Raw genomic sequence first — 27,469 nt, forward strand, 5'->3', positions numbered from 1 at the left:
TATAACTAGTGTCACAGGAATGGTTCAAAACATAGTCAGTAAGAAGAGTCAGTCTTCTTGTACATAAGTCGGCATTGTGCCATTTGTATTAAATTCCGAAGCAATTTCTGTGTTTCATCTTCAATAAGAAGGTCCAAGGGATACAGTAAACCTGAAGTGAAGCACCGGAATCTATAACTAGTGTCACATGATTGGTTCAAATCATAGTCAGTAAGAAGGGTCAGACTTCTTGCACTTAAGTCGCCATTGTGCCTTTTGTATTTAATTCCGATGCAATTTCTGTGTTTCATCGTCAATAAGAAGGTCCAAGGGATACAGTAAACCTGGAGTGAAGCATCAGAATCTATAACTAGCGTCACATGAATGGTTCAAAACATAGACAGTAAGAAGAGTCAGTCATCTTGTACTTAATTCGGAATTGTGAATTTTGTATTTAATTCCGATGCAATTTCTGTGTTTTATCGTCAATAAGAAGGTCAGAGGGATACAGTAAACCTGAATTGAAGCACCGGAATCTATAACTAGAGTCACAGAAATGGTTCAAAACATAGACAGTAGGAGGAGTCAGTCTTCTTGTACTTAAGTCGGCATTGTGCCTTTTCCATTTAATTCCTATGCAATTTCTGTGTTTCATCGTCAATAAGAAGGTCCGAGATATATAGTAAACCTGAAGTGAAGCATCGGAATCTATAACTAGTGTCACAGGAATGGTTCAAAACATGGTCAGTAAGAAGAGTCAGTCTTCTTGTAATTAAGTCGGCATTGTGCTTTTTGTTTTTAATTCCGATGCAATTTCTGCGTTTCATCGTCAATACGAAGGACCAAGGGATACAGTAAACCTGAAGTGAAGCATCGGAATCTATAACTAGTGTCACAGGGATGGTTCAAAACATAGACAGTAAGAAGAGTCAGTATTCTTGTACTTAAGTCGGCATTGTGCCTTTTGTATTTAATTCCGAAGCAATTTCTGTGTTTCATCTTCAATAAGAAGGATCAAGGGATACAGTAAACCTGAAGTGAAGCACCGGAATCTATAACTAGTGTCACATGAATGGTTCAAATCATAGTCAGTAAGAAGAGTCAGACTTCTTGCACTTAAGTCGCCATTGTGCCTTTTGTATTTAATTCCGATGCAATTTCTGTGTTTCATCGTTAATAAGAAGGTCCAAGGGATACAGTAAACCTGGAGTGAAGCATCGGAATCTATAACTAGCGTCACATGAATGGTTCAAAACATAGACAGTAAGAAGGGTCAGTCATCTTGTACTTAATTCGGAATTGTGAATTTTGTATTTAATTCCGATGCAATTTCTGTGTTTCATCGTCAATAAGAAGGTCAGAGGGGTACAGTAAACCTGAACTGAAGCACCGGAATCTATAACTAGATTCACAGAAATGGTTCAAAACATAGACAGTAGGAAGAGTCAGTCTTCTTGTACTTAAGTCGGCATTGTGCCTTTTCTATTTAATTCCTATGCAATTTCTGTGTTTCATCGTCAATAAGAAGGTCCGAGGGATATAGTAAACCTGAAGTGAAGCATCGGAATCTATAACTAGTGTCACGGGAATGGTTCAAAACATGGTCAGTAAGAAGAGTCAGTCTTCTTGTAATTAAGTCGGCATTGTGCTTTTTGTTTTTAATTCCGATGCAATTTCTATGTTTCATCGTCAATAAGAAGGTCCAAGGGATACAGTAAACCTGGAGTGAAGCAGCGGAATCTATAACTAGTGTCACAGGAAAGAATCAAAACATAGTCAGTAAGAAGAGTCAGTCTACTTGAACTGAAATCGGCATAGTGCCTTTTGTATTTAATTCCGATGCAATTTCAGTGTTTCATCGTCAATAAGAAGGACCAAGGGATACAGTAAACCTGAAGTGAAGCATCGGAATCTATAACTAGTGTCACAGGGATGGTTCAAAACATTGACAGTAAGAAGAGTCAGTATTCTTGTACTTAAGTCGGCATTGTGCCTTTTGTATTTAATTCCGAAGCAATTTCTGTGTTTCATCTTCAATAAGAAGGTTCAAGGGATACAATAAACCTAAAGTGAAGCATAAGAGTCTATAGCTAGTGTCACAGGAATGGTTCAAAGCATGGTCAGTAAGAAGAGTCAGTCTTCTTCTGTATAAGTCGGAATTGTGCCTTTTGTATTTAATTCCGATGCAATTTCTGTGTTTCATCGTCAATTAGAAGGTCCAAGGGATACAGTAAACCTGAAGTGAAGCATCGGAATCTATAAATAGTGTAACAGGAATGGTTCAAAACATAGACAGTGGGAAGAGTCAGTCTTCTTGTACTTAAGTCGGCATTGTGACTTTTGTATTTAATTCCGACGCAATTTCTGTGTTTCATCGTCAATAAGAAGGTCAGAGGGATACAGTAAACCTGAACTGAAGCACCGGAATCTATAACTAGTTGCACAGGAATGGTTCAAAACATAGACAGTAGTAAGAGTCAGTCTTCTTGTACTTAAGTCGGCATTGTGCCTTTTCTATTTATTTCCTATGCAATTTCTGTGTTTCATCGTCAATAAGAAGGTCCAAGGGATACAGTAAACCTGGAGTAAAGCTCTAAATCTATAACTAGTGTCACAGGAATGGTTCAAAACATCGACAGTAAGAAGAGTCAGTCTTCTTGTACTTAATTCGGCATTGTGCATTTAGTATTTAATTCCGATGCAATTTCTGTGTTTCATCGTGTGTAAGATGGTCAGAGGCATACAGTAAATCTGAAGTCAAGCATCGGAATCTATAACTAGTGTCACAGGAATGGTTCAAAACATAGTCAGTAAGAAGAGTCAGTCTTCTTGTACTTAAGTCGGCTTTGTGCCTTTTGTATTTAATTCCGATGCAATTTCTGTGTTTCATCGTCAATAAGAAGGTCCAAGGGACACAGTAAACCTGAAGTGAAGCATCAGAATCTATAACTAGTGTCACGGGAATGGTTCAAAACATAGTCAGTAAGAAGAGTCACTCTTGTTGTACTTCAGACGGCATTGTGCCTTTTGTATTTATTTCCGATGCAATTTCTGTGTTTCATCGTCAATAAGAAGGTCTAAGGGATACAGTAAACCTGAAGTGAAGCACCGGAATCTATAACTAGCTTCACATGAATGGTTCAAATCATAGTCAGTAAGAAGAGTCAGACTTCTTGCACTTAAGTCGCCATTGTGACTTTTGTATTTAATTCCGATGCAATTTCTGTGTTTCATCGTCAATAAGAAGGTCCAAGGGATACAGTAAACCTGGAGTGAAGCATCGGAATCTATAACTAGCGTCACATGAATGGTTCAAAACATAGACAGTAAGAAGAGTCAGTCATCTTGTACTTAATTCGGAATTGTGAATTTTGTATTTAATTCCGATGCAATTTCTGTGTTTCATCGTCAATAATAAGGTCAGAGGGATACAGTAAACCTGAACTGAAGCACCGGGATCTATAACTAGAGTCACAGAAATGGTTCAAAACATAGACAGTAGGAAGAGTCAGTCTTCTTGTACTTAAGTCGGCATTGTGCCTTTTCTATTTAATTCCTATGCAATTTCTGTGTTTCATCGTCAATAAGAAGGTCCGAGGGATATAGTAAACCTGAAGTGAAGCATCGGAATCTATAACTAGTGTCACAGGAATGGTTCAAAACATGGTCAGTAAGAAGAGTCAGTCTTCTTGTAATTAAGTCGGCATTGTGCTTTTTGTTTTTAATTCCGATGCAATTTCTATGTTTCATCGTCAATAAGAACGTCCAAGGGATACAGTAAACCTGAAGTGAAGCATCGGAATCTATAACTAGTGTAACAGGAATGGTTCAAAACATAGACAGTGGGAAGAGTCAGTCTTCTTGTACTTAAGTCGGCATTGTGACTTTTGTATTTAATTCCGACGCAATTTCTGTGTTTCATCGTCAATAAGAAGGTCAGAGGGATACAGTAAACCTGAACTGAAGCACCGGAATCTATAACTAGTGTCAGAGGAATGGTTCAAAACATAGACAGTAGGAAGAGTCAGTCTTCTTGTACTTAAGTCGGCATTGTGCCTTTTCTATTTATTTCCTACGCTATTTCTGTGTTTCATCGTCAATAAGAAGGTCCAAGTGATACAGTAAACCTGGAGTAAAGCTCTAAATCTATAACTAGTGTCACAGGAATGGTTCAAAACATCGACAGTAAGAAGAGTCAGTCTTCTTGTACTTAATTCGGCATTGTGCCTTTAGTATTTAATTCCGATGCAATTTCTGTGTTTCATAGTGTATAAGATGGTCATAGGCATACAGTAAATCTGAAGTCAAGCATCGGAATCTATAACTAGTGTCACAGGAATGGTTCAAAACATAGTCAGTAAGAAGAGTCTGTCTTCTTGTACTTAAGTCGGCATTGTGCCTTTTGTATTAAATTCCGAAGCAATTTCTGTGTTTCATCTTCAATAAGAAGGTCCAAGGGATACAGTAAACCTGAAGTGAAGCACCGGAATCTATAACTAGTGCCACATGAATGGTTCAAATCATAGTCAGTAAGAAGGGTCAGACTTCTTGCACTTAAGTCGCCATTGTGCCTTTTGTATTTAATTCCGATGCAATTTCTGTGTTTCATCGTCAATAAGAAGGTCCAAGGGATACAGTAAACCTGGAGTGATGCATCGGAATCTATAACTAGCGTCACATGAATGGTTCAAAACATAGACAGTAAGAAGAGTCAGTCATCTTGTACTTAATTCGGAATTGTGAATTTTGTATTTAATTCCGATGCAATTTCTGTGTTTTATCGTCAATAAGAAGGTCAGAGGGATACAGTAAACCTGAACAGAAGCACCGGAATCTATAACTAGATTCACAGAAATGGTTCAAAACATAGACAGTAGGAAGAGTCAGTCTTCTTGTACTTAAGTCGGCATTGTGCCTTTTCTATTTAATTCCTATGCAATTTCTGTGTTTCATCGTCAATAAGAAGGTCCGAGGGATATAGTAAACCTGAAGTGAAGCATCGGAATCTATAACTAGTGTCACAGGAATGGTTCAAAACATGGTCAGTAAGAAGAGTCAGTCTTCTTGTAATTAAGTCGGCATTGTGCTTTTTGTTTTTAATTCCGATGCAATTTCTATGTTTCATCGTCAATAAGAAGGTCCAAGGGATACAGTAAACCTGGAGTGAAGCAGCGGAATCTATAACTAGTGTCACAGGAATGAATCAAAACATAGTCAGTAAGAAGAGTCAGTCTTCTTGAACTAAAATCGGCATTGTGCCTTTTGTATTTAATTCCGATGCAATTTCAGTGTTTCATCGTCAATAAGAAGGACCAAGGGATACAGTAAACCTGAAGTGAAGCATCGGAATCTATAACTAGTGTCACAGGGATGGTTCAAAACATAGACAGTAAGAAGAGTCAGTATTCTTGTACTTAAGTCGCCATTGTGCCTTTTGTATTTAATTCCGAAGCAATTTCTGTGTTTCATCTTCAATAAGAAGGATCAAGGGATACAATAAACCTAAAGTGAAGCATCAGAGTCTATAGCTAATGTCACAGGAATGGTTCAAAGCATGGTCAGTAAGAAGAGTCAGTCTTCTTGTACATAAGTCGGAATTGTGCCTTTTGTATTTAATTCCGATGCAATTTCTGTGTTTCATCGTCAATAAGAAGGTCCAAGGGATACAGTAAACCTGAAGTGAAGCATCGGAATCTATAAATAGTGTAACAGGAATGGTTCAAAGCATAGACAGTGGGAAGAGTCAGTCTTCTTGTACTTAAGTCGGCATTGTTACTTTTGTATTTAATTCCGACGCAATTTCTGTGTTTCATCGTCAATAAGAAGGTCAGAGGGATACAGTAAACCTGAACTGAAGCACCGGAATCTATAACTAGTTGCACAGGAATGGTTCAAAACATAGACAGTAGTAAGAGTCAGTCTTCTTGTACTTAAGTCGGCATTGTGCCTTATCTATTTATTTCCTATGCAATTTCTGTTTTTCATCGTCAATAAGAAGGTCCAAGGGATACAGTAAACCTGGAGTAAAGCTCTAAATCTATAACTAGTGTCACAGGAATGGTTCAAAACATCGACAGTAAGAAGAGTCAGTCTTCTTGTACTTAATTCGGCATTGTGCCTTTAGTATTTAATTCCGATGCAATTTCTGTGTTTCATCGTGTATAAGATGGTCAGAGGCATACAGTAAATCTGAAGTCAAGCATCGGAATCTATAACTAGTGTCACAGGAATGGTTCAAAACATAGTCAGTAAGAAGAGTCAGTCTTCTTGGACTTAAGTCGGCTTTGTGCCTTTTGTATTTAATTCCGAAGCAATTTCTGTGTTTCATCGTCAATAAGAAGGTCCAAGGGACACAGTAAACCTGAAGTGAAGCATCAGAATCTATAACTAGTGTCACAGGAATGGTTCAAAACATAGTCAGTAAGAAGAGTCACTCTTCTTGTACTTCAGACGGCATTGTGCCTTTAGTATTTATTTCCGATGCAATTTCTGTGTTTCATCGTGAATAATAAGGTCCAAGGGATACAGTAAACCTAAAGTGAAGCACCGGAATCTATAACTAGCTTAACATGAATGGTTCAAATCATAGTCAGTAAGAAGAGTCAGACTTCTTGCACTTAAGTCGCCATTGTGCCTTTTGTATTTAATTCCGATGCAATTTCTGTGTTTCATCGTCAATAAGAAGGTCCAAGGGATACAGTAAACCTGGTGTGAAGCATCGGAATCTATAACTAGTGTCACAGGAATGAATCAAAACATAGTCAGTAAGAAGAGTCAGTCTTCTCGTACTAAAATCGGCATTGTGCCTTTTGTATTTAATTCCGATGCAATTTCAGTGTTTCATCTTCAATAAGAAGGTTCAAGGGATACAATAAACCTAAAGTGAAGCATCAGAGTCTATAGCTACTATCACAGGAATGGTTCAAAGCATGGTCAGTAAGAAGAGTCAGTCTTCTTGTACATAAGTCGGAATTGTGCCTTATGTATTTAATTCCGATTCAATTTCTGTGTTTCATCGACAATAAGAAGGTCCAAGGGATACAGTAAACCTGAAGTGAAGCATCGGAATCTATAACTAGTGTAACAGGAATGGTTCAAAACATAGACAGTGGGAAGAGTCAGTCTTCTTGTACTTAAGTCGGCATTGTGACTTTTGTATTTAATTCCGACTCAATTTCTGTGTTTCATCGTCAATAAGAAGGTCAGAGGGATACAGTAAACCTGAACTGAAACACCGGAATCTATAACTAGTGTCACAGGAATGGTTCAAAACATAGACAGTAGGACTAGTCAGTCTTCTTGTACTTAAGTCGGCATTGTGCCTTTTCTATTTATTTCCTATGCATTTTGTGTGTTTCATCGTCAATAAGAAGGTCCAAGGGATACAGTAAACCTGGAGTAAAGCTCTAAATCTATAACTAGTGTCACAGGAATGGTTCAAAACATCGACAGTAAGAAGAGTCAGTCTTCTTGTACTTAATTCGGCATTGTGCCTTTAGTATTTAATTCCGATGCGATTTCTGTGTTTCATCGTGTATAAGATGGTCAGAGGCATACAGTAAATCTGAAGTCAAGCATCGGAATCTATAACTAGTGTCACAGGAATGGTTCAAAACATAGTCAGTTAGAAGAGTCAGTCTTCTTGTACTTAAGTCGGCTTTGCGCCTTTTGTATTTAATTCCGATGCAATTTCTGTGTTTCATCGTCAATAAGAAGGTCCAAGGGACACAGTAAACCTGAAGTGAAGCATCAGAATCTATAACTAGTGTCACAGGAATGGTTCAAAACATAGTCAGTAAGAAGAGTCAGTCTTCTTGTACTTCAGTCGGCATTGTGCCTATTGTATTTATTTCCGATGCAATTTCTGTGTTTCATCGTCAATAAGAAGGTCCAAGGGACACAGTAAACCTGAAGTGAAGCATCAGAATCTATAACTAGTGTCACAGGAATGGGTCAAAACATAGTCAGTAAGAAGAGTCAGTCTTCTTGTACTTAAGTCGGCATTGTGCCTTTTGTATTTATTTCCGATGCAATTTCTGTGTTTCATCGTCAATAAGAAGGTCCAAGGGATACAGTAAACCTGAAGTGAAGCACCGGAATCTATAATTAGTGTCACATGAATGGTTCAAAACATAGTCAGTAAGAAGAGTCAGTCTTCTTGTACTTCAGTCGGCATTGTGCCTTTTGTATTTATTTCCGATGCAATTTCTGTGTTTCATCGTCAATAAGAAGGTCCAAGGGATACAGTAAACCTGAAGTGAAGCACCGGAATCTATAATTAGTGTCACATGAATGGTTCAAATCATAGTCAGTAAGAAGAGACAGACTTCTTGTACTTAAGTCGCCATTGTGCCTTTTGTATTTAATTCCGATGTAATTTCTGTGTTTCATCGTCAATAAGAAGGTCCAAGGGATACAGTAAACCTGGAGTGAAGCATCGGAATCTATAACTAGCGTCACATGAATGGTTCAAAACATAGACAGTAAGAAGAGTCAGTCTTCTTGTACTTAATTCGGAATTGTGAATTTTGTATTCAATTCCGATGCAATTTCTGTGTTTCATCGTCAATAAGAAGGTCAGAGGGATACAGTTAACCTGAACTGAAGCACCGGAATCTATAACTAGAGTCACAGAAATGGTTCAAATATAGACAGTAGGAAGAGTCAGTCTTCTTGTACTTAAGTCGGCATTGTGCCTTTGCTATTTAATTCCTATGCAATTTCTGTGTTTCATCGTCAATAAGAAGGTCCGAGGGATATAGTAAACCTGAAGTGAAGCATCGGAGTCTATAACTAGTGTCACAGGAATGGTTCAAAACATGGTCAGTAAGAAGAGTCAGTCTTCTTGTAATTAAGTCGGCATTGTGCTTTTTGTTTTTAATTCCGATGCAATTTCTATGTTTCATCGTCAATAAGAAGGACCAAGGGATACAGTAAACCTGGAGTGAAGCAGCGGAATCTATAACTAGTGTCACAGGAATGAATCAAAACATAGTCAGTAAGAAGAGTCAGTCTTCTTGTACTAAAGTCGGCATTGTTCCTTTTGTATTTACTTCCGATGCAATGTCAGTGTTACATCGTCAATAAGAAGGTCAGAGGGATACAGTAAACCTGAAGTGAAGCTTTGGAATCTATAACTAGTGTCACAGGAATGGTTCAAAACATAGACAGTAAGAAGAGTCAGTCTTCTTGTACTCAAGTCGGCATTGTGCCTTTTCTATTTAATTCCTATGCAATTTCTGTGTTTCATCGTCAATAAGAAGGTCCAAGGGATATAGTAAACCTGGAGTGACGCATCGGAATCTAACTAGTGACACAGGAATGGTTCAAAACATAGACAGTAGGATGAGTCAGTCTTCTTGCAGTTAAGTCGGCATTGTGCCTTTTCTATTTAATTCCGATGCAATTTTTGTGTTTCATCGTTAATAAGAAGGTCCAAGGGTTACAGTAAACTGGGAGTGAAGCATCGGAATCTATAACTAGTGTCACAAAAATGGTTCAAAACATAGTCAGTAAGAAGAGTCAGTCCTCTTGTACTTAAGTCGGCTTTGTGCCTTTTGTATTTAATTCCGATGCAATTTCTGTGTTTCATCGTCAATAAGAAGGTCCAAGGGACACAGTAAACCTGAAGTGAAGCATCAGAATCTGTAACTAGTGTCACAGGAATGGTTCAAAACATAGTCAGTAAGAAGAGTCAGTGTTCTTGTACTTCAGACGGCATTGTGCCTTTTGTATTTATTTCCGATGCAATTTCTGTGTTTCATCGTCAATAAGAAGGTCCAAGGGATACAGTAAACCTGAAGTGAAGCACCGGAATCTATAATTAGTGTCACATGAATGGTTCAAATCATAGTCAGTAAGAAGAGACAGACTTCTTGTACTTAAGTCGCCATTGTGCCTTTTGTATTTAATTCCGATGTAATTTCTGTGTTTCATCGTCAATAAGAAGGTCCAAGGGATACAGTAAACCTGGAGTGAAGCATCGGAATCTATAACTAGCGTCACATGAATGGTTCAAAACATAGACAGTAAGAAGAGTCAGTCTTCTTGTACTTAATTCGGAATTGTGAATTTTGTATTCAATTCCGATGCAATTTCTGTGTTTCATCGTCAATAAGAAGGTCAGAGGGATACAGTTAACCTGAACTGAAGCACCGGAATCTATAACTAGAGTCACAGAAATGGTTCAAATATAGACAGTAGGAAGAGTCAGTCTTCTTGTACTTAAGTCGGCATTGTGCCTTTTCTATTTAATTCCTATGCAATTTCTGTGTTTCATCGTCAATAAGAAGGTCCGAGGGATATAGTAAACCTGAAGTGAAGCATCGGAGTCTATAACTAGTGTCACAGGAATGGTTTAAAACATGGTCAGTAAGAAGAGTCAGTCTTCTTGTAATTAAGTCGGCATTGTGCTTTTTGTTTTTAATTCCGATGCAATTTCTATGTTTCATCGTCAATAAGAAGGACCAAGGGATACAGTAAACCTGGAGTGAAGCAGCGGAATCTATAACTAGTGTCACAGGAATGAATCAAAACATAGTCAGTAAGAAGAGTCAGTCTTCTTGTACTAAAGTCGGCATTGTTCCTTTTGTATTTACTTCCGATGCAATGTCAGTGTTACATCGTCAATAAGAAGGTCAGAGGGATACAGTAAACCTGAAGTGAAGCTTTGGAATCTATAACTAGTGTCACAGGAATGGTTCAAAACATAGACAGTAAGAAGAGTCAGTCTTCTTGTACTCAAGTCGGCATTGTGCCTTTTCTATTTAATTCCTATGCAATTTCTGTGTTTCATCGTCAATAAGAAGGTCCAAGGGATATAGTAAACCTGGAGTGACGCATCGGAATCTAACTAGTGACACAGGAATGGTTCAAAACATAGACAGTAGGATGAGTCAGTCTTCTTGCAGTTAAGTCGGCATTGTGCCTTTTCTATTTAATTCCGATGCAATTTTTGTGTTTCATCGTTAATAAGAAGGTCCAAGGGTTACAGTAAACTGGGAGTGAAGCATCGGAATCTATAACTAGTGTCACAAAAATGGTTCAAAACATAGTCAGTAAGAAGAGTCAGTCCTCTTGTACTTAAGTCGGCTTTGTGCCTTTTGTATTTAATTCCGATGCAATTTCTGTGTTTCATCGTCAATAAGAAGGTCCAAGGGACACAGTAAACCTGAAGTGAAGCATCAGAATCTATAACTAGTGTCACAGGAATGGTTCAAAACATAGTCAGTAAGAAGAGTCAGTGTTCTTGTACTTCAGACGGCATTGTGCCTTTTGTATTTATTTCCGATGCAATTTCTGTGTTTCATCGTCAATAAGAAGGTCCAAGGGATACAGTAAACCTGAAGTGAAGCACCGGAATCCATAACTAGTGTCACATGAATGGTTCAAATCATAGTCAGTAAGAAGAGTCAGACTTCTTGCACTTAAGTCGCCATTGTGCCCTTTGTATTTAATTCCGATGCAATTTCTGTGTTTCATCGTCAATAAGAAGGTCCAAGGGATACTGTAAACCTGGAGTGAAGCAACGGAATCTATAACTAGCGTCACATGAATGGTTCAAAACATAGACAGTAAGAAGAGTCAGTCATCTTGTACTTAATTCGGAATTGTGAATTTTGTATTTAATTCCGATGAAATTTCTGTGTTTCATCGTCAATAAGAAGGTCAGAGGGATACAGTAAACCTGAACTGAAGCACCGGAATCTATAACTAGAGTCACAGAAATGGTTCAAAACATAGACAGTAGGAAGAGTCAGTCTTCTTGTACTTAAGTCGGCATTGTGCCTTTTCTATTTAATTCCTATGCAATTTCTGTGTTTCATCGTCAATAAGAAGGTCCGAGGGATATAGTAAACCTGAAGTGAAGCATCGGAATCTATAACTAGTGTCACAGGAATGGTTCAAAACATGGTCAGTAAGAAGAGTCAGTCTTCTTGTAATTAAGTCGGCATTGTGCTTTTTGTTTTTAATTCCGATGAAATTTCTATGTTTCATCGTCAATAAGAAGGTCCAAGGGATACAGTAAACCTGGAGTGAAGCAGCGGAATCTATAACTAGTGTCACAGGAATGAATCAAAACATAGTCAGTAAGAAGAGTCAGTCTTCTTGTACTAAAATCGGCATTGTGCCTTTTGTATTTAATTCCGATGCAATTTCAGTGCTTCATCGTCAATAAGAAGGACCAAGGGATACAGTAAACCTGAAGTGAAGCATCGGAATCTATAACTAGTGTCACAGGGATGGTTCAAAACATAGACAGTGGGAAGAGTCAGTCTTCTTGTACTTAAGTCGGCATGGTGTCTTTTGTATTTAATTTCGACGCAATTTCTGTGTTTCATCGTCAATAAGAAGGTCAGAGGGATACAGTAAACATGAACTGAAGCACCGGAATCTATAACTAGTGTCACAGGAATGGTTCAAAACATAGACAGTTGGAAGAGTCACTCTTCTTGTACTTAAGTCGGCATTGTGCCTTTAGTATTTAATTCCGATGCAATTTCTGTGCTTCATCGTGTATAAGATGGTCAGAGGCATACAGTAAATCTGAAGTCTAGCATCGGATTCTATAACTAGTGTCACAGGAATGGTTCAAAACATAGTCAGTAAGAAGAGTCAGTCTTCTTGTACTTAAGTCGGCTTTGTGCCTTTTGTATTTAATTCCGATGCAATTTCTGTGTTTCATCGTCAATAAGAAGGTCCAAGGGATACAGTAAACCTGAAGTGAAGCATCGGAATCTATAACTAGTGTCACAGGAATGGTTCAAAACATAGTCAGTAAGAAGAGTCAGTCTTCTTGTACTTAAGTCGGCATTGTGCCTTTTGTATTAAATTCCGAAGCAATTTCTGTGTTTCATCTTCAATAAGAAGGTCCAAGGGATACAGTAAACCTGAAGTGAAGCACCGGAATCTATAACTAGTGTCACATGAATGGTTCAAATCATAGTCAGTAAGAAGGGTCAGACTTCTTGCACTTAAGTCGCCATTGTACCTTTTGTATTTAATTCCGATGCAATTTCTGTGTTTCATCGTCAATAAGAAGGTCCAAGGGATACAGTAAACCTGGAGTGAAGCATCGGAATCTATAACTAGCGTCACATGAATGGTTCAAAACATAGACAGTAAGAAGAGTCAGTCATCTTGTACTTAATTCGGAATTGTGAATTTTGTACTTAATTCCGATGCAATTTCTGTGTTTTATCGTCAATAAGAAGGTCAGAGGGATACAGTAAACCTGAACTGAAGCACCGGAATCTATAACTAGAGTCACAGAAATGGTTCAAAACATAGACAGTAGGAAGAGTCAGTCTTCTTTTACTTAAGTCGGCATTGTGCCTTTTCTATTTAATTCCTATGCAATTTCTGTGTTTCATCGTCAATAAGAAGGTCCGAGGGATATAGTAAACCTGAAGTGAAGCATCGGAATCTATAACTAGTGTCACAGGAATGGTTCAAAACATGGTCAGTAAGAAGAGTCAGTCTTCTTGTAATTAAGTCGGCATTGTGCTTTTTGTTTTTAATTCCGATGCAATTTCTATGTTTCATCGTCAATAAGAAGGTCCTAGGGATACGGTAAACATGGAGTGAAGCAGCGGAATCTATAACTACTGTCACAGGAATGAATCAAAACATAGTCAGTAAGAAGAGTCAGTCTTCTTGTACTAAAATCGACATTGTGCCTTTTGTATTTAATTCTGATGCAATTTCGGTGTTTCATCGTCAATACGAAGGACCAAGGGATACAGTAAACCTGAAGTGAAGCATCGGAATCTATAACTAGTGTCACATGAATGGTTCAAATCATAGTCAGTAAGAAGAGTCAGACTTCTTGCACTTAAGTCGCCATTGTGCCTTTTGTATTTAATTCCGATGCAATTTCTGTGTTTCATCGTCAATAAGAAGGTCCAAGGGATACAGTAAACCTGGAGTGAAGCATCGGAATCTATAACTAGCGTCACATGAATGGTTCAAAACACAGACAGTAAGAAGAGTCAGTCATCTTGTACTTAATTCGGAATTGTGAATTTTGTATTTAATTCCGATGCAATTTCTGTGTTTCATCGTCAATAAGAAGGTCAGAGGGATACAGTAAACCTGAACTGAAGCACCGGAATCTATAACTAGATTCACAGAAATGGTTCAAAACATAGGCAGTAGGAAGAGTCAGTCTTCTTGTACTTAAGTCGGCATTGTGCCTTTTCTATTTAATTCCTATGCAATTTCTGTGTTTCATCGTCAATAAGAAGGTCCGAGGGATATAGTAAACCTGAGGTGAAGCATCGGAATCTATAACTAGTGTCACAGGAATGGTTCAAAACATGGTCAGTAAGAAGAGTCAGTCTTCTTGTAATTAAGTCGGCATTGTGCTTTTTGTTTTTAATTCCGATGCAATTTCTATGTTTCATCGTCAATAAGAAGGTCCAAGGGATACAGTAAACCTGGAGTGAAGCAGCGGAATCTATAACTAGTGTCACAGGAATGAATCAAAACATAGTCAGTAAGAAGAGTCAGTCTTCTTGAACTAAAATCGGCATTGTGCCTTTTGTATTTAATTCCGATGCAATTTCAGTGTTTCATCGTCAATAAGAAGGACCAAGGGATACAGTAAACCTGAAGTGAAGCATCGGAATCTATAACTAGTGTCACAGGGATGGTTCAAAACATAGACAGTAAGAAGAGTCAGTATTCTTGTACTTAAGTCGGCATTGTGCCTTTTGTATTTAATTCCGAAGCAATTTCTGTGTTTCATCTTCAATAAGAAGGTTCAAGGGATACAATAAACCTAAAGTGAAGCATCAGAGTCTATAGCTAGTGTCACAGGAATGGTTCAAAGCATGGTCAGTAGGAAGAGTCAGTCTTCTTGTACTTAAGTCGGCATTGTGCCTTTTCTATTTATTTCCTATGCAATTTCTGTGTTTCACCGTCAATAAGAAGGTCCAAGGGATACAGTAAACCTGGAGTAAAGCTCTAAATCTATAACTAGTGTCACAGGAATGGTTCAAAACATCGACAGTAAGAAGAGTCAGTCTTCTTGTACTTAATTCGGCATTGTGCCTTTAGTATTTAATTCCGATGCAATTTCTGTGTTTCATCGTGTATAAGATGGTCAGAGGCATACAGTAAATCTGAAGTCAAGCATCGGAATCTATAACTAGTGTCACAGGAATGGTTCAAAACATAGTCAGTAAGAAGAGTCACTCTTCTTGTACTTCAGACGGCATTGTGCCTTTTGTATTTATTTCCGATGCAATTTCTGTGTTTCATCGTCAATAAGAAGGTCCAAGGGATACAGTAAACCTGAAGTGAAGCACCGGAATCTATAACTAGTGTCACATGAATGGTTCAAATCATAGTCAGTAAGAAGAGTCAGACTTCCTGCACTTAAGTCGACATTGTGCCTTTTGTATTTAATTCCGATGCAATTTCTGTGTTTCATCGTCAATAAGAAGGTCCAAGGGATACAGTAAACCTGGAGTGAAGCATCGGAATCTATAACTAGCGTCACATTAATGGTTCAAAACATAGACAGTAAGAAGAGTCAGTCATCCTGTACTTAATTCGGAATTGTGAATTTTGTATTTAATTCCGATGCAATTTCTGTGTTTCATCGTCAATAAGAAGGTCAGAGGGATACAGTAAACCTGAACTGAAGCACCGGGATCTATAACTAGAGTCGCAGAAATGGTTCAAAACATAGACAGTATTAAGAGTCAGTCTTCTTGTACTTAAGTCGGCATTGTGCCTTTTCTATTTAATTCCTATGCAATTTCTGTGTTTCATCGTCAATAGGAAGGTCCGAGGGTTATAGTAAACCTGAAGTGAAGCATCGGAATCTATAACTAGTGTAACAGAAATGGTTCAAAACATAGACAGTGGGAAGAGTCAGTCTTCTTGTACTTAAGTCGGCATTGTGACTTTTGTATTTAATTCCGACGCAATTTCTGTGTTTCATCGTCAATAAGAAGGTCAGAGGGATACAGTAAACCTGAACTGAAGCACCGGAATCTATAACTAGTGTCACAGGAATGGTTCAAAACATAGACAGTAGGACTAGTCAGTCTTCTTGTACTTAAGTCGGCATTGTGCCTTTTCTATTTATTTCCTATGCATTTTGTGTGTTTCATCGTCAATAAGAAGGTCCAAGGGATACAGTAAACCTGGAGTAAAGCTCTAAATCTATAACTAGTTTCACACGAATGGTTCAAAACATCGACAGTAAGAAGAGTCAGTCTTCTTGTACTTAATTCGGCATTGTGCCTTAAGTATTTAATTCCGATGCAATTTCTGTGTTTCATCGTGTATAAGATGGTCAGAGGCATACAGTAAATCTGAAGTCAAGCATCGGAATTTATAACTAGTGTCACAGGAATGGTTCAAAACATAGTCAGTAAGAAGAGTCAGTCTTCTTGTACTTAAGTCGGCTTTGCGCCTTTTGTATTTAATTCCGATGCAATTTCTGTGTTTCATCGTCAATAAGAAGGTCCAAGGGACACAGTAAACCTGAAGTGAAGCATCAGAATCTATAACTAGTGTCACAGGAATGGTTCAAAACATAGTCAGTAAGAAGAGTCAGTCTTCTTGTACTTCAGTCGTCATTGTGCCTTTTGTATTTATTTCCGATGCAATTTCTGTGTTTCATCGTCAATAAGAAGGTCCAAGGGATACAGTAAACCTGAAGTGAAGCACCGGAATCTATAATTAGTGTCACATGAATGGTTCAAATCATAGTCAGTAAGAAGAGACAGACTTCTTGTACTTAAGTCGCCATTGTGCCTTTTGTATTTAATTCCGATGTAATTTCTGTGTTTCATCGTCAATAAGAAGGTCCAAGGGATACAGTAAACCTGGAGTGAAGCATCGGAATCTATAACTAGCGTCACATGAATGGTTCAAAACATAGACAGTAAGAAGAGTCAGTCTTCTTGTACTTAATTCGGAATTGTGAATTTTGTATTTAATTCCGATGCAATTTCTGTGTTTCATCGTCAATAAGAAGGTCAGAGGGATACAGTTAACCTGAACTGTAGCACCGGAATCTATAACTAGAGTCACAGAAATGGTTCAAAACATAGACAGTAGGAAGAGTCAGTCTTCTTGTACTTAAGTCGGCATTGTGCCTTTTCTATTTAATTCCTATGCAATTTCTGTGTTTCATCGTCAACAAGAAGGTCCGAGGGATATAGTAAACCTGAAGTGAAGCATCGGAATCTATAACTAGTGTCACAGGAATGGTTCAAAACATGGTCAGTAAGAAGAGTCAGTCTTCTTGTAATTAAGTCGGCATTGTGCTTTTTGTTTTTAATTCCGATGCAATTTCTATGTTTCATCGTCAATAAGAAGGACCAAGGGATACAGTAAACCTGGAGTGAAGCAGCGGAATCTATAACTAGTGTCACAGGAATGAATGAAAACATAGTCAGTAAGAAGAGTCAGTCTTCTTGTACTAAAGTCGGCATTGTTCCTTTTGTATTTAATTCCGATGCAATGTCGGTGTTACATCGTCAATAAGAAGGTCAGAGGGATACAGTAAACCTGAAGTGAAGCATCGGAATCTATAACTAGTGTCACAGGAATGGTTCAAAACATAGTCAGTAAGAAGAGTCAGTCTTCCTGTACTCAAGTCGGCATTGTGCCTTTTCTATTTAATTCCTATGCAATTTCTGTGTTTCATCGTCAATAAGAAGGTCCAAGGGATATAGTAAACCTGGAGTGACGCATCGGAATCCAACTAGTGACACAGGAATGGTTCAAAACATAGACAGTAGGATGAGTCAGTCTTCTTGCACTTAAGTCGGCATTGTGCCTTTTCTATTTAATTCCGATGCAATTTTTGTGTTTCATCGTTAATAAGAAGGTCCAAGGGTTACAGTAAACTGGGAGTGAAGCATCGGAATCTATAACTAGTGTCACAAAAATGGTTCAAAACATAGTCAGTAAGAAGAGTCAGTCCTCTTGTACTTAAGTCGGCTTTGTGCATTTTGTATTTAATTCCGTTGCAATTTCTGTGTTTCATCGTCAATAAGAAGGTCCAAGGGACACAGTAAACCTGAAGTGAAGCATCAGAATCTATAACTAGTGTCACAGGAATGGTTCAAAACATAGTCAGTAAGAAGTGTCAGTCTTCTTGTACTTCAGACGGCATTGTGCCTTTTGTATTTATTTCCGATGCAATTTCTGTGTTTCATCGTCAATAAGAAGGTCCAAGGGATACAGTAAACCTGAAGTGAAGCACCGGAATCTATAACTAGTGTCACATGAATGGTTCAAATCATAGTCAGTAAGAAGTGTCAGACTTCTTGCACTTAAGTCGCCATTGTGCCTTTTGTATTTAATTCCGATGCAATTTCTGTGTTTCATCGTCAATAAGAAGGTCCAAGGGATACAGTAAACCTGGAGTGAAGCATCGGAATCTATAACTAGCGTCACATGAATGGTTCAAAACATAGACAGTAAGAAGAGTCAGTCATCTTGTACTTAATTCGGAATTGTGAATTTTGTATTTAATTCCGATGCAATTTCTGTGTTTCATCGTCAATAAGAAGGTCAGTGGGATACAGTAAACCTGAACTGAAGCAGCGGAATCTATAACTAGAGTCACAGAAATGGTTCAAAACATAGACAGTAGGAAGAGTCAGTCTTCTTGTACTTAAGTCGGCATTGTGCCTTTTCTATTTAATTCCTATGCAATTTCTGTGTTTCATCGTCAATAAGAAGGTCCGAGGGATATAGTAAACCTGAAGTGAAGCATCGGAATCTATAACTAATGTCACAGGAATGGTTCAAAACATGGTCAGTAAGAAGAGTCAGTCTTCTTGTAATCAAGTCGGCATTGTGCTTTTTGTTTTTAATTCCGATGAAATTTCTATGTTTCATCGTCAATAAGAAGGTCCAAGGGATACAGTAAACCTGGAGTGAAGCATCGGAATCTATAACTAGTGTCACAGGAATGAATCAAAACATAGTCAGTAAGAAGAGTCAGTCTTCTTGTACAAAATTCGGCATTGTGCCTTTGGTATTTAATTCCGATGCAATTTCAGTGCTTCATCGTCAATAAGAAGGACCAAGGGATACAGTAAACCTGAAGTTAAGCATCGGAATCTATAACTAGTGTCACAGGGATGGTTCAAAACATAGACAGTGGGATGAGTCAGTCTTCTTGTACTTAAGTCGGCATGGTGACTTTTGTATTTAATTTCGACGCAATTTCTGTGTTTCATCGTCAATAAGAAGGTCAGAGGGGTACAGTAAACTTGAACTGAAGCACCGGAATCTATAACTAGTGTCACAGGAATGGCTCAAAACATAGACAGTTGGAAGAGTCACTCTTCTTGTACTTAAGTCGGCATTGTGCCTTTTCTATTTATTTCCTATGCAATTTCTGTGTTTCATCGTCAATAAGAAGTTCCAAGGGATACAGTAAACCTGGAGTAAAGGTCTAAATCTATAACTAGTGTCACAGGAATGGTTCAAAACATCGACAGTAAGAAGAGTCAGTCTTCTTGTACTTAATTCGGCATTGTGCCATTAGTATTTAATTCCGATGCAATTTCTGTGCTTCATCGTGTATAAGATGGTCAGAGGCATACAGTAAATCTGAAGTCAAGCATCGGAATCTATAACTAGTGTCACAGGAATGGTTCAAAACATAGTCAGTAAGAAGAGTCAGTCTTCTTGTACTTAAGTCGGCTTTGTGCCTTTTGTATTTAATTCCGATGCAATTTCTGTGTTTCATCGTCAATAAGAAGGTCCAAGGGATACAGTAAACCTGAAGTGAAGCACCGGAATCTATAATTAGTGTCACATGAATGGTTCAAATCATAGTCAGTAAGAAGAGACAGACTTCTTGTACTTAAGTCGCCATTGTGCCTTTTGTATTTAATTCCGATGTAATTTCAGTGTTTCATCGTCAATAAGAAGGTCCAAGGGATACAGTAAACCTGGAGTGAAGCATCGGAATCTATAACTAGCGTCACATGAATGGTTCAAAACATAGACAGTAAGAAGAGTCAGTCTTCTTGTACTTAATTTGGAATTGTGAATTTTGTATTTAATTCCGATGCAATTTCTGTGTTTCATCGTCAATAAGAAGGTCAGAGGGATACAGTTAACCTGAACTGAAGCACCGGAATCTATAACTAGAGTCACAGAAATGGTTCAAAACATAGACAGTAGGAAGAGTCAGTCTTCTTGTACTTAAGTCGGCATTGTGCCTTTTCTATTTAATTCCGATGCAAATTTTGTGTTTCATCGTTAATAAGAAGGTCCAAGGGTTACAGTAAACTGGGAGTGAAGCATCGGAATCTATAACTAGTGTCACAAAAAGGGTTCAAAACATAGTCAGTAAGAAGAGTCAGTCCTCTTGTACTTAAGTCGGCTTTGTGCCTTTTGTATTTAATTCCGATGCAATTTCTGTGTTTCATCGTCAATAAGAAGGTCCAAGGGACACAGTAAACCTGAAGTGAAGCATCAGAATCTATAACTAGTGTCACAGGAATGGTTCAAAACATAGTCAGTAAGAAGAGTCAGTCTTCTTGTACTTCAGACGGCATTGTGCCTTTTGTATTTATTTCCGATGCAATTTCTGTGTTTCATCGTCAATAAGAAGGTCCAAGGGATACAGTAAACCTGAAGTGAAGCACCGGAATCTATAACTAGTGTCACATGAATGGTTCATATCATAGTCAGTAAGAAGAGTCAGTCCTCTTGTACTTAAGTCGGCTTTGTGCCTTTTGTATTTAATTCCGATGCAATTTCTGTGTTTCATCGTCAATAAGAAGGTCCAAGGGACACAGTAAACCTGAAGTGAAGCATCAGAATCTATAACTAGTGTCACAGGAATGGTTCAAAACATAGCCAGTAAGAAGAGTCTGACACCTTGTACTTAATTGGGAATTGTGAATTTTGTATTTAATTCCGATGCAATTTCTGTGTTTCATCGTCAATAAGAAGGTCAGAGGGATACAGTAAACCTGAACTGAAGCACCGGAATCTATAACTAGAGTCACAGAAATGGTTCAAAACATAGACAGTAGGAAGAGTCAGTCTTCTTGTACTTAAGCCGGCATTGTGCCTTTTCTATTTAATTCCTATGCAATTTCTGTGTTTCATCGTCAATAAGAAGGTCCGAGGGATATAGTAAACCTGAAGTGAAGCATCGGAATCTATAACTAGTGTCACAGGAATGGTTCAAAGCATGGTCAGTAAGAAGAGTCAGTCTTCTTGTAATTAAGTCGGCATTGTGCTTTTTGTTTTTAATTCCGATGAAATTTCTATGTTTCATCGTCAATAAGAAGGTCCAAGGGATACAGTAAACCTGGAGTGAAGCAGCGGAATCTATAACTAGTGTCACAGGAATGAATCAAAACATAGTCAGTAAGAAGAGTCAGTCTTCTTGTACAAAAATCGGCATTGTGCCTTTCGTATTTAATTCCGATGCAATTTCAGTGCTACATCGTCAATAAGAAGGACCAAGGGATACAGTAAACCTGAAGTGAAGTATCGGAATCTATAACTAGTGTCACAGGGATGGTTCAAAACATAGACAGTGGGAAGAGTCAGTCTTCTTGTACTTAGGTCGGCATGGTGACTTTTGTATTTAATTTCGACGCAATTTCTGTGTTTCATCGTCAATAAGAAGGTCAGAGGGATACAGTAAACCTGAACTGAAGCACCGGAATCTATAACTAGTGTCACAGGAATGGCTCAAAACATAGACAGTTGGAAGAGTCACTCTTCTTGTACTTAAGTCGGCATTGTGCCTTTTCTATTTATTTCCTATGCAATTTCTGTGTTTCATCGTCAATAAGAAGTTCCAAGGGATACAGTAAACCTGGAGTAAAGGTCTAAATCTATAACTAGTGTCACAGGAATGGTTCAAAACATCGACAGTAAGAAGAGTCAGTCTTCTTGTACTTAATTCGGCATTGTGCCATTAGTATTTAATTCCGATGCAATTTCTGTGCTTCATCGTGTATAAGATGGTCAGAGGCATACAGTAAATCTGAAGTCAAGCATCGGAATCTATAACTAGTGTCACAGGAATGGTTCAAAACATAGTCAGTAAGAAGAGTCAGTCTTCTTGTACTTAAGTCGGCTTTGTGCCTTTTGTATTTAATTCCGATGCAATTTCTGTGTTTCATCGTCAATAAGAAGGTCCAAGGGATACAGTAAACCTGAAGTGAAGCACCGGAATCTATAATTAGTGTCACATGAATGGTTCAAATCATAGTCAGTAAGAAGAGACAGACTTCTTGTACTTAAGTCGCCATTGTGCCTTTTGTATTTAATTCCGATGTAATTTCAGTGTTTCATCGTCAATAAGAAGGTCCAAGGGATACAGTAAACCTGGAGTGAAGCATCGGAATCTATAACTAGCGTCACATGAATGGTTCAAAACATAGACAGTAAGAAGAGTCAGTCTTCTTGTACTTAATTTGGAATTGTGAATTTTGTATTTAATTCCGATGCAATTTCTGTGTTTCATCGTCAATAAGAAGGTCAGAGGGATACAGTTAACCTGAACTGAAGCACCGGAATCTATAACTAGAGTCACAGAAATGGTTCAAAACATAGACAGTAGGAAGAGTCAGTCTTCTTGTACTTAAGTCGGCATTGTGCCTTTTCTATTTAATTCCGATGCAAATTTTGTGTTTCATCGTTAATAAGAAGGTCCAAGGGTTACAGTAAACTGGGAGTGAAGCATCGGAATCTATAACTAGTGTCACAAAAAGGGTTCAAAACATAGTCAGTAAGAAGAGTCAGTCCTCTTGTACTTAAGTCGGCTTTGTGCCTTTTGTATTTAATTCCGATGCAATTTCTGTGTTTCATCGTCAATAAGAAGGTCCAAGGGACACAGTAAACCTGAAGTGAAGCATCAGAATCTATAACTAGTGTCACAGGAATGGTTCAAAACATAGTCAGTAAGAAGAGTCAGTCTTCTTGTACTTCAGACGGCATTGTGCCTTTTGTATTTATTTCCGATGCAATTTCTGTGTTTCATCGTCAATAAGAAGGTCCAAGGGATACAGTAAACCTGAAGTGAAGCACCGGAATCTATAACTAGTGTCACATGAATGGTTCATATCATAGTCAGTAAGAAGAGTCAGTCCTCTTGTACTTAAGTCGGGTTTGTGCCTTTTGTATTTAATTCCGATGCAATTTCTGTGTTTCATCGTCAATAAGAAGGTCCAAGGGACACAGTAAACCTGAAGTGAAGCATCAGAATCTATAACTAGTGTCACAGGAATGGTTCAAAACATAGCCAGTAAGAAGAGTCAGACACCTTGTACTTAATTGGGAATTGTGAATTTTGTATTTAATTCCGATGCAATTTCTGTGTTTCATCGTCAATAAGAAGGTCAGAGGGATACAGTAAACCTGAACTGAAGCACCGGAATCTATAACTAGAGTCACAGAAATGGTTCAAAACATAGACAGTAGGAAGAGTCAGTCTTCTTGTACTTAAGCCGGCATTGTGCCTTTTCTATTTAATTCCTATGCAATTTCTGTGTTTCATCGTCAATAAGAAGGTCCGAGGGATATAGTAAACCTGAAGTGAAGCATCGGAATCTATAACTAGTGTCACAGGAATGGTTCAAAGCATGGTCAGTAAGAAGAGTCAGTCTTCTTGTAATTAAGTCGGCATTGTGCTTTTTGTTTTTAATTCCGATGAAATTTCTATGTTTCATCGTCAATAAGAAGGTCCAAGGGATACAGTAAACCTGGAGTGAAGCAGCGGAATCTATAACTAGTGTCACAGGAATGAATCAAAACATAGTCAGTAAGAAGAGTCAGTCTTCTTGTACAAAAATCGGCATTGTGCCTTTCGTATTTAATTCCGATGCAATTTCAGTGCTACATCGTCAATAAGAAGGACCAAGGGATACAGTAAACCTGAAGTGAAGTATCGGAATCTATAACTAGTGTCACAGGGATGGTTCAAAACATAGACAGTGGGAAGAGTCAGTCTTCTTGTACTTAGGTCGGCATGGTGACTTTTGTATTTAATTTCGACGCAATTTCTGTGTTTCATCGTCAATAAGAAGGTCAGAGGGATACAGTAAACCTGAACTGAAGCACCGGAATCTATAACTAGTGTCACAGGAATGGTTCAAAAGATAGACAGTTGGAAGAGTCACTCTTCTTGTACTTAAGTCGGCATTGTGCCTTTTCTATTTATTTCCTATGCAATTTCTGTGTTTCATCGTCAATAAGAAGGTCCGAGGGATATAGTAAACCTGAAGTGAAGCATCGGAATCTATAACTAGTGTCACAGGAATGGTTCAAAGCATGGTCAGTAAGAAGAGTCAGTCTTCTTGTAATTAAGTCGGCATTGTGCTTTTTGTTTTTAATTCCGATGAAATTTCTATGTTTCATCGTCAATAAGAAGGTCCAAGGGATACAGTAAACCTGGAGTGAAGCAGCGGAATCTATAACTAGTGTCACAGGAATGAATCAAAACATAGTCAGTAAAAAGAGTCAGTCTTCTTGTACAAAAATCGGCATTGTGCCTTTCGTATTTAATTCCGATGCAATTTCAGTGCTACATCGTCAATAAGAAGGTCCAAGGGATACAGTAAACCTGAAGTGAAGCACCGGAATCTATAACTAGTGTCACATGAATGGTTCATATCATAGTCAGTAAGAAGAGTCAGTCCTCTTGTACTTAAGTCGGCTTTGTGCCTTTTGTATTTAATTCCGATGCAATTTCTGTGTTTCATCGTCAATAAGAAGGTCCAAGGGACACAGTAAACCTGAAGTGAAGCATCAGAATCTATAACTAGTGTCACAGGAATGGTTCAAAACATAGCCAGTAAGAAGAGTCAGACACCTTGTACTTAATTGGGAATTGTGAATTTTGTATTTAATTCCGATGCAATTTCTGTGTTTCATCGTCAATAAGAAGGTCAGAGGGATACAGTAAACCTGAACTGAAGCACCGGAATCTATAACTAGAGTCACAGAAATGGTTCAAAACATAGACAGTAGGAAGAGTCAGTCTTCTTGTACTTAAGCCGGCATTGTGCCTTTTCTATTTAATTCCTATGCAATTTCTGTGTTTCATCGTCAATAAGAAGGTCCGAGGGATATAGTAAACCTGAAGTGAAGCATCGGAATCTATAACTAGTGTCACAGGAATGGTTCAAAGCATGGTCAGTAAGAAGAGTCAGTCTTCTTGTAATTAAGTCGGCATTGTGCTTTTTGTTTTTAATTCCGATGAAATTTCTATGTTTCATCGTCAATAAGAAGGTCCAAGGGATACAGTAAACCTGGAGTGAAGCAGCGGAATCTATAACTAGTGTCACAGGAATGAATCAAAACATAGTCAGTAAGAAGAGTCAGTCTTCTTGTACAAAAATCGGCATTGTGCCTTTCGTATTTAATTCCGATGCAATTTCAGTGCTACATCGTCAATAAGAAGGACCAAGGGATACAGTAAACCTGAAGTGAAGTATCGGAATCTATAACTAGTGTCACAGGGATGGTTCAAAACATAGACAGTGGGAAGAGTCAGTCTTCTTGTACTTAGGTCGGCATGGTGACTTTTGTATTTAATTTCGACGCAATTTCTGTGTTTCATCGTCAATAAGAAGGTCAGAGGGATACAGTAAACCTGAACTGAAGCACCGGAATCTATAACTAGTGTCACAGGAATGGTTCAAAACATAGACAGTTGGAAGAGTCACTCTTCTTGTACTTAAGTCGGCATTGTGCCTTTTCTATTTATTTCCTATGCAATTTCTGTGTTTCATCGTCAATAAGAAGGTCCAAGGGATACAGTAAACCTGGAGTAAAGGTCTAAATCTATAACTAGTGTCACAGGAATGGTTCAAAACATCGACAGTAAGAAGAGTCAGTCTTCTTGTACTTAATTCGGCATTGTGCCTTTAGTATTTAATTCCGATGCAATTTCTGTGCTTCATCGTGTGTAAGATGGTCAGAGGCATACAGTAAATCTGAAGTCAAGCATCGGAATCTATAACTAGAGTCACAGGAATGGTTCAAACATAGTCAGTAAGAAGAGTCAGTCTTCTTGTACTTAAGTCGGCTTTGTGCCTTTTGTATTTAATTCCTATGCAATTTCTGTGTTTCATCGTCAATAAGAAGGTCCAAGGGATACAGTAAACCTGAAGTGAAGTACCGGAATCTATAATTAGTGTCACATGAATGGTTCAAATCATAGTCAGTAAGAAGAGACAGACTTCTTGTACTTAAGTCGCCATTGTGCCTTTTGTATTTAATTCCGATGTAATTTCTGTGTTTCATCGTCAATAAGAAGGACCAAGGGATACAGTAAACCTGGAGTGAAGCATCGGAATCTATAACTAGCGTCACATGAATGGTTCAAAACATAGACAGTAAGAAGAGTCAGTCTTCTTGTACTTAATTCGGAATTGTGCCTTTTGTATTTAATTCCGATGCAATTTCTGTGTTTCATCGTCAATAAGAAGGTCAGAGGGATACAGTTAACCTGAACTGAAGCACCGGAATCTATAACTAGAGTCACAGAAATGGTTCAAAACATAGACAGTAGGAAGAGTCAGTCTTCTTGTACTTAAGTCGGCATTGTGCCTTTTCTATTTAATTCCTATGCAATTTCTGTGTTTCATCGTCAATAAGAAGGTCCGAGGGATATAGTAAACCTGAAGTGAAGCATCGGAATCTATAACTAGTGTCACAGGAATGGTTCAAAACATGGTCAGTAAGAAGAGTCAGTCTTCTTGTAATTAAGTCGGCATTGTGCTTTTAGTTTTTAATTCCGATGCAATTTCTATGTTTCATCGTCAATAAGAAGGTCCAAGGGATACAGTAAACCTGGAGTGAAGCAGCGGAATCTATAACTAGTGTCACAGGAATGAATCAAAACATAGTCAGTAAGAAGAGTCAGTCTTCTTGTATTAAAGTCGGCATTGTTCCTTTTGTATTTAATTCCGATGCAATGTCAGTGTTACATCGTCAATAAGAAGGTCAGAGGGATACAGTAAACATGAAGTGAAGCATCGGAATCTATAACTAGTGTCACAGGAATGGTTCAAATCATAGACAGTAGGAAGAGTCAGTCTTCTTGTACTCAAGTCGGCATTGTGCCTTTTCTATTTAATTCCTATGCAATTTCTGTGTTTCATCGTCAATAAGAGGTCCAAGGGATATAGTAAACCTGGAGTGACGCATCGGAATCTAACTAGTGACACAGGAATGGTTCAAAACATAGACAGTAGGATGTGTCAGTCTTCTTGTACTTAAGTCGGCATTGTGCCTCTTCTATTTAATTCCGATGCAATTTTTGTGTTACATCGTTAATAAGAAGGTCCAAGGGATACAGTAAACTGGGAGTGAAGCATCGGAATCTATAACTAGTGTCACAAAAATAGTTCAAAACATAGTCAGTAAGAAGAGTCAGTCCTCTTGTACTTAAGTCGGCTTTGTGCCCTTTGTATTTAATTCCGATGCAATTTCTGTGTTTCATCGTCAATAAGAAGGTCCAAGGGAC

Source organism: Schistocerca americana, unplaced genomic scaffold (genome assembly GCF_021461395.2).
Source record: "Schistocerca americana isolate TAMUIC-IGC-003095 unplaced genomic scaffold, iqSchAmer2.1 HiC_scaffold_22, whole genome shotgun sequence".
NCBI classification, from domain to species: Eukaryota; Metazoa; Arthropoda; class Insecta; order Orthoptera; family Acrididae; genus Schistocerca; species Schistocerca americana.